This window comes from Lactuca serriola, chromosome 4, assembly GCF_051521515.1.
Source record: "Lactuca serriola cultivar US96UC23 chromosome 4, Lser_US96UC23_V15, whole genome shotgun sequence".
In the NCBI taxonomy this organism is placed as follows: domain Eukaryota; kingdom Viridiplantae; phylum Streptophyta; class Magnoliopsida; order Asterales; family Asteraceae; genus Lactuca; species Lactuca serriola.
In genome coordinates, this window is record NC_136411.1 from 382,761,531 (window position 1) to 382,770,864 (window position 9,334).

Here is a 9,334-nt window from a genome sequence, read left to right on the forward strand (position 1 = left end):
CAAGGTCCTTCATAGCGAACCACTTCCCAATCCAGGACTTCACTTCCTACAGAGTTGGGATGTCATTTCCTATGAGCAGTATGTCATCCACATACAGTACCAAAAAGCTAACTATACTCCCACTATCCTTGACATATACACAAGATTCATCTTCGCTCCTTGAAAAACCAAACTCTTTGACTTTATCATCGAAACAAAGATTCCATCTGCGAGGTGCTTGTTTCAATCCATAGATGGATTTCTCAAGCTTACACACTCTATTAGGGTACTCTGCTGACAAAACCCTATGACTGACTCATGTAAACATCCTCATCCAACCCTCCATTAAGGAAAGCGGTTTTGACATTCATTTGCCATATTTCATAGTCATGAAATGCAGCAATGGCAAGCAAAACCTTAATAGACTTAATCTTTGCTACTGATGAAAAGGTCTCATCATAATCAAGTTTGAGAAAAGCCCTTTGCAACCAGTCACGCCTTATAAGTGTGTACATTACCATCCATGTCGGTCTTCTTCTTGAAGATCCATTTGCACCTGACTATCTTACGATCTGGTACATTTTCAACCAAGTTCCAAACTTGATTGTCATACATGGATTGTATCTCGCTGTCCATAGCCTCTTTCCATTTAGCAGCCTCAGGGCCTGCCATGGCTTCCGTGTACCTGTTAGGTTCATCTAGACTTCCAAGTGTGCTATCAATGATAAGTGTATCACCTTCCGCAGTAATATGGAAACCATAGTAATGCTCAGGTACATTCCTAACTCTCGTGGAACGCCTCAGAGGTACATACTCTTCTGTCCGATCAACATGGGTTTCATCCTCAGGTTCATTGCTAGGGTTTGAGGTTCTTTCAACGCTTGACTCTTGAATTTCTTCAAGGTCAATTTGCCTCCCACTGTTTCCTTGGCTCATGAACTCTCTCTCACGAAAGACTCCTCTCCTTGCTACGAAGACCACATTATCATTGGGTATGTAGAAGAGGTAACCAAAGGATCTCTATGGGTAGCCGATGAAAATACACCTCTCACTTAGAGGTTCGAGCTTATCGCAAGTCTCGCGCCTCACGAAAGCCTCGCAACCCCAGATCTTGATGTGGTCCATATTGGGATTTTTCCAGTCCACATCTCGTGAGGTGTTTTGGCAACCTTTTTGGTAAGGACTATATTAAGAATATGGGCGACAGTCTCTAAGGCATACCCCCAAAATGAGATTGGTAGCGAAGCTTGACTCATCATGGAACGAACCATATCCAACAAGGTTCGATTACGCCTCTCAGCCACACCATTAAGCTGTGGTGTCCTGGGAGGTGTCAATTGTGAGACAATCCCACATTCCTTAAGATAGTCAAGGAACTCTGTACTAAAATACTCACCACCTCGATCGGATCGAAGCATCTTAATGTTCCTTCCTAACTGGTTTTGCACTTCCTGTTTAAACTCCTTGAACTTTTCAAAGATTTCTGACTTATGCTTGTTTAAGTAGACATATCCATATCTACTAAAATCATCAGTAAAATTCATATAGAAGCGGTTATCATGTCTTGTGGCGGTTATGAAGGGTCCACACACATCAGTATGTATGAGGTCTAACAAACCCTCACCCCTAGTACAAGTACCGATGAAGGGTGACTTTGTCATTTTCCCAAGCAAACAAGTTTCACAACTATCATCTGACTTTTGGTCAAATGACTCCAAGAGGCCATCCTTTTGGAGTTGGCCTATGCGTTTCTTGCTTACATGTCCAAGACGACAATGCCATAATGATGCTTTATCTAAGCTAGTGGAAGAATCGATACACAATACATTATTTCCTAGTTCATCAACAACCGACACAGTTTCATACACACCATCACAAGGTAATGCTTTAAAATAAAGAACATTATTAAAGAAAACATTAATACCACCACATTCATTATCAAACAAAAAGGTAAAACCTTGTTTGTACAAACCATGAAAGGAAATAATATTTCTCGCCATTTCAGACAAGTAACAACACTTATTCAAATCTAACACTAACCCACTACTTAGCAACAAAGAATAAACTCCAATCTTGGTGACATGTGAAGCTTTCCTATTCCCCATGATCAAGTTTATCTTCCCATGATCTATATTCTCACTTCTTCTTAGTCCCTGCAAATCAGAACATATGTGAATACCACAACTAGTTTTAAGGACCCAAGAATTAGAATGGGGTGAGTTATTAGACAATATAGTGTAAATATCTGCATGGTTGGGTTTTACTTTCCCGTCCTTAACATCTTCCAGGTACTTTGGGCAGTTTCGCTTCCAGTGCGACTTTTCATGGAAATAGAAGCATTCAGCCTCCTTAGGGTTGGCAGAAGGAGTGACAAAACCTCTTTTGGTTCCACTTGAAGAGGAGCCATCAAGGGACTTGCCCTTTGTACCCTTCGAAGGGCTCTTTCTCTTCTTCCCTTTACCTTGCCCGATTGCAAAGACAGGAGCCGCGGTAGGAGTAGCAGTGCTAACAACCGATTTACCCTTAAGACCACTTTCAACAGTCTTCAAGAGTCCTTGAAGTTTGCTAAGTGTAACTTCCTCCTTGTTCATGTGGTATGTCATTCAGAATTGATCATAACAAGAAGGTAAGGAGTGCAAAATGATGTCAATTGCCAACTCATCAGGAAAGTTCACATTCAATTTCAGCAAACGGTCCACGAATCTTTGCATTTTCTGCATGTGGCCCATGATGGGTTCACCATCCTTCATTCAGGTTGTTATCATGGAGGAGATGATTTCATATCGCTCTTGACTAGTACTTTGATGGTATCTTTCCATCAAATCCTGGTGCATCTCAAAAGGATAGATGTCCTCATAGGACTTTTGGAGCTCAGCGATCATTATGGCCAACATGATACATGCCATTTTGGTAGCATCTCTCTCATGTGCCCTAAAGTCAGCGATCTCCTTAGGAGTAGCAGACGACTCATCAATTTCCTTAAGCTCCTTGTCGAGGACATATTCCTTGTCCTTATAACGAGTGAGCATCCTGGTGTTCCGGATCCAATCCATAAAGTTGGAACCATCAAAGATGACTCTCCCACAAAGGTTCATGAGAGAGAAGGAGCCGGTAGGGTTTGAGCCAGAAGTAGCATTGTTGGAAGACATCTGAAAAAGAAGAAAGAAAAGTTTAGTTTATATATAAAGATAGTCCTTAATAAGACACCCAAATGTAATATTAAGGCTAGGACCCAACACAATATTTTATAACTTAGAAGAGGGATGCCATAATCCAAGCTATAAAATATTTGAAGGTAGGTGAATGACGATTCACCAATTTCCACCATAAAAATGAAATAAATTATTAGGTTTTAATTGGTTTTTGAAACTCCTAGATTCTTTTGAGATTCATTGAATTTTTCAATGGCATGTTTCAATCTCGAATGTGCCCTTCAAGTTTTGTGAGTGGGATGTCGAGGATCACAAAACAAGGTGTGAAGTAACCATGCAAATTACTTGGTACTCTTAATGTTTATCACTTAACCGATGTGTCGGTTAACCACACATGCTCCACCGATCTATGATAAACCTTAAGCCACCCTTTTCCTACCTTGTTAAGTCCAAGTTAGTGTGTCGGTTAACCACACACGCTCCACTAACGACTTAATCAAAGTGCAAAGTGTAATTTCATGGGTTAACACCTTATTCACATTTTGCTAAAGTAACTAAGATTGGGAGTTTATAAAAAACATTTAGTTACTTTACAATCATCATACTTTTAATGAGGATTTAAAGTCATTGTCATACCCGTTCGGCTAACGACCCTCCACCAGTTAAGGAAGCAGTGGGTGAGAGTGGACACCCATTAAGCTGTCATTTTATAGGCAACAACCATATAACACCTTATAGATCGACTTTGTGAATGAGGCCTACTAACGGTAAAACGACTTATTCTTGTACATATATAAATATAAACTTATAATATTATAAAGTATAAGGGTTGAATTTTAACTTTTAAAATTCTAGGGGTTGGAACTAAAGTTTTACCAAGGTGTGTGAGACTTTACATGTTCCAAAACTTGAGGGCAAGTTTTGTAACTTTCAAAACTTTTCATCTTTCATAATTTATGAGTTAATGGTTTATTTAAATGATAGAATTTTCATTTTATGTAACCTATGTGTTTATTAATGGACTTTAGAAGAAAGACTTTTGGTAATCCATAACTTGAGGACCAATTATGGATTCCATTAAAACACATCAAGATCAAGAATTAAACTAACAAAATAATTCCTATGATCTACCATACCCATAAGTTCATGAACATTCATATCAATAATTTCAAGAATCATAAAAAAACACATATAAGACTTTAAAATTTGATAATAGCCACTGTAAATGGATTAGCATAACCATTACACTATATAAAACAAGTTTTATAAGACCAAAATAGTTTAGGGTAATGTTTCTAGTCCATTTCCAGCAACAAAACTCGAAAAACTACATTCAGGGCCTCCTACTCGTCGAGTGCAAGAACCTACTCGACGAGTAAGTTGAAGTATCACATGGACTCGTCGAGTTCACCTTGCAGAAAGCAGTTTTATCTATTTTTTCAACAAGTTTGCATCAAGTATCATGAAAACAAGCCTAGGCTCTGATACCACTTATAGGCTTTGAGCATTCTAACACTCCTAAGGTGTACATGCAACCCTAGAAACCTTGGATCTATGTTTTACTAAGATACATGCAAATTTGCTTTTCCAAGGTTCTTAACCTAACTAGCATGGCATGGGGAACCTTGCAACATAGAAAGCTAGGAGAGTTACATACCTTTTGGTAGTGGTTGACTGCTTAGAGTTTGAGAGCTTAGCACCAATACTGTGGATGCCTCAAATGGAAGTCACAAATCACCACAAACCTTGGAAACTTGAGAGAGTAGTAGAACACTTCTAGAAATCGGCCACCCTTAGTTCTCACACAAAACTAGTGTAATTTCAAGTGCCAAGGACTCCTTTATATAGTGTGGTGGATTAGGGTTACATCCATGTAAACCCTAATACCCATGACCTTTCATTTCCATGAGATCCATGTAAAGCTCCATGGAATATCCATGGACTTCCCATGCAAGCCTAGCCCATTCTAAATAAGCATTAGCCCACACTATATAAGTACAAGAGTCTGTATTTTATTAGTCACCTTTTTTATCACTAAATTAATTTTAGATCAAGACTAATTAAATAATATGATTTCATATTAATATATTAGAACTTATAATATATTAATAAATCATAACTTATATTATTCTCAAAAGATTATCCATATAAATTGTTCGGGTGAAGTGCAACCCAAATAGATCATGCCGGGTCGGGTCAAGTACATCTCAAATATAATTATGGAATTAGACACCTTATCCAACAGATGTATGGTGTGGAGCGGGGTTTAAATTTTTGTGTGGTGTGAAGGTGGGGATAACAGAGTCACTCAAAAACGCAAAGATGGTCGTATGTTGGATGACAGTGAAACAAAGGATAGTAAGTTTTGTCATTAGAGATAGGCATATATAGGAGGAGGTTTGGAAGATGAGTGTCCATGTGAAGGACTTTTGACCATAACATGGGTGGAATATAAGGTGGAATAGTAAGGTACGCATCATATTGTTGATTACACGAATCATGCGATCTGGCCTCCTGTTTTGTTAAGAGGTATGGGGACACCAGAATCTGAAAATGATGTCATGAGAACCGAAATGCTCTTGAAAAGATTTATTATTATATTCCTGACCGTTATCACACTGTAATTGTTTGATATTTCCCCCAAATTGAGCTTTGACAAGATTCGTAAAATGAAAAAAAATTATGAAACACTTTTGATTTATTTTTTAGCAAGAAGACCCATAGATAATGCGTAAAATGATCAAGAAATAAAATGTAATATTTCAGACCAACAAAACTAGATATAGGAAACGTCCACAAGTCATAATGAACACTATGCAAAGGTGCGGAACAAACATAATTAGAAAGATAGATAGGAAATCTACCGTGTTTGCCAATTCGACAAATTTGACAAAATACATTATTTTTAGGTAAAGCGCAAGAAATAGAACTATTAGAAGATAAATGCTTCAAGACTTGATCTCCGAGGTGACCGAGTTGTTGATGCTAAGTGGTGAAGAAGTAGAAACGAAAGCGTGACTAGAGGAGCTTGTGATCGGATAAAGAGGACCAGAGCTATCACAACAGATTAGAGGTTGTTGAGTTTGGGAATCAAGAACAGTAAGTCCATAAGGATAAAACTCAATAGAACAATTATTGTGATTTGTGAATTTACGAACAAAAATGAGATTTTTATTTATAGAGGGTGTTATGAGGACATTTTTTTAAGTGTAAAGGATGGTACAAGTTTGAGATTGGAAAAGTGGAATGTCCCGAGCTTGTCACTGGTATTGTGGAACAATTACTGACAAAAATTGAACGTGGTGTATAATTATTATTACAACTAGGTGTAAGACCCATGTATTACATGAGTTTATTTAAAATAAAAATTAAATATAAAATTCTAAACATTTAAGAAGTTTGAATCTATAAGAAAAATGAAAAAAAATATTGAATTATAAAAATTCAAGTGTTTTTTTTTGTCTTTTAAATTTATAGAAATAATCTACATAAATAATTAAAAGAAATTAATAAAACTTTAACTTGGTAATTTTGAAATTAGAAGGAAAATTCATAAATGAAATTGATATGCATTTATTATTACATTTAATATTATGTGGAATTTAATAAAATGGAAAAACAATAAAATGACAGGTGGAATAAAAATTAATTTAAAATTACCACAAAATTACATGTGGCAAAATGAATGAGAATGTGACATGTGGCAATAACATTTTCATTTATTAGGGTAGATAAGTTTTAAGAATACCTACGTTGCAATGAACCTGATCGGTCGCCCCGGTGTCCAAAACCCATCCTCCATTGCCCAGTTCGTTTAAGCTCATTGTGTTGAACATATTAGGCAAGGAAGTGGGTTGATTAGCACTCCCTAGCCAAGCGCACGGTGGTTGCTCAAAGCTGGAGGACTGATGGTGGGACTGAGGTGCATGTTGGTGTGCTCTTGGAGCTTGATACTGTTGTTGGTCCGAGGAAGGTCTGCTGCCCAACATACCATTGTTGTGAGAGGGAAGCCTCATCCAAATCTATTGGGTTGGATGCTGATGGAGTTATTTCTGCAAATGAGGGGAAACCTAAGGAGGAATCAATGAAGAAGAAGCTTATTGTGGCTAATTTGTGTGCATCAACAGTCTGTGATAGACTTATCCTTATTGCGTCGACTGTTGATGACCGATAGGAGGCTGGCGGTGCTAGTTATTGCTATTGTTGTTTCCACGGCGGTCATTCTGACGATATTGTTACTGCCTCCGCCATGAGGAGGTGTGTTTCCGATGTGAAGAAGTGAAGGCGAGGAGGCATGATTTTCATGAGATGGGTTTGGAGGTCGGTTCATTGGGAGGCATTGTTCTTCCACAACAAGCATAAAGCATATCTCTGAAAATGCGAGGAAGAGTTTTGTGTGATGGATACTCATAATGTTATCACATTTGCTTGGTAATCTGTTGAGAACGTGAATGACAACATGTTTTTCCTTAAACTTTTCACCTAAACCTTCTAGTAAATCAACAAACTTTTTAACTCTTGTGCAATAATCTTGGACCGATAAGTCTCCCATAGGGATGCTATGGAGCTCACTTACAAGCTGGAGGGCAGTTGAATCTTTTTTTCGCAGAAGATGACTTGAATATTGAGCCACACTTTACAGGTTGTGGCTTTTGAAGAGTATGCAGAAGCATGGGGGGCTTAGGAGGGGGGGGGGGGGCAAAGTGGGCAGCTGCACAGGGCCCAATTTTTTTTATTATATATTTTTATTTAAAAATAAAAATTATAATAAAGATAAGGGCCCTTTTTTTCTTGTTCGTCCTGGGCCTTTAAGAATATTTCAGTTTTCAAGACCGGCCCTGTGCAGAAGTGATCATAGAGACTGAGATATGTATCCAAACAACCATAGCTTGACCATAGAGTCAGCTTTCTCCCATTCAGGATCTTTGGGGAGGGAGGGGGGGTAGAGGAGAATCATACTTTTCATTAACGTGGTCAAGAACATTATATGTAATACAATGAGCAGTAAAAAGATCACTCCAAGGATCATAATTCTAAGCAGTGAGATCAAGAATCAAATGAACATAAGTTTTAATATTAGTAATATTGTAAGCCTTGTGAGGGGTAAGATTGTTGTTGCTTTTTCTTGTCATGATGAAGAAGAAGAACTAGAGGCTACGGTAGGGGAGAAGAAAATGAAGGGAGATCGACAAAGACATAATCAACTGCTAGGGTTTAGGAAGAAAAGCTCTATACCATGCTAAGCGTGTATTTTCCCATTAAACAATGTATTTTCCCATGAAACAATTTCATTAGATGAGAAGCGTATAAATACAAGGAGGCCATTGGGCCGATACATCATACATACAATACATTACACAATACAATACAGTTGGCTAATACTAACAATAAGATAATACAACATAATACAAATATGTTCCGCTAATAGAAAAAACATCGGACCATTGTTGAGCAATAAACCAACATAGAAACTTGTAGAGATTGTTGGTTCACCTTGATAATGAGAGACTATAATAACATGATATTAATTTATAATTCATATAACCCAATCTACAAATATAACATTTTTTGAATATTTATTAAGGGTATTTTCACTAGTACAGAAGATGTTTAATAAAGCGGTTTATTTTATTTTTTGATGCGGTTATTCAACCGCTTCAAAAAATATAGCATTATAAAATAGTGTTGTTTTTTGAGGCGATTCTTAAACCACCTTAGAAAATGTCCAAAATCGCCTCATAAAAAATAGTTTCATAAATGATACTTATTTTTTGATGCTGTCCAGAACCGCCTTATAAATTATACTTATTTTTTGATGCTGTCTAGAACCGTCTTATAAAATATAGCTTCATAAAATAGAGTTATTGAGTTATTTTTTGATGCTGTTATTAAACAGCCTTAGAAACACAATTATTTTTTGATGCTGTTATTAAACAGCCTTAGAAAATAGAGTTATTTTTTGATGCTGTTATTGAACAGCCTTAGAAAATAAACGGCCTTTTAAAATACAATACGAATTGCAACATAAAATATCATAAACTGCTTGATTTACAATACAGAAACAAAACAACAAAAAATCATAATAGATATAAAGTCACAAACCATACAAGAGATTCAAATTATCTTAATAAAAAATCACATTATTTTCTAACCTTTTCATCCTTGTATCTATTTACAAATTGATATAATAACTTTAGGTATGT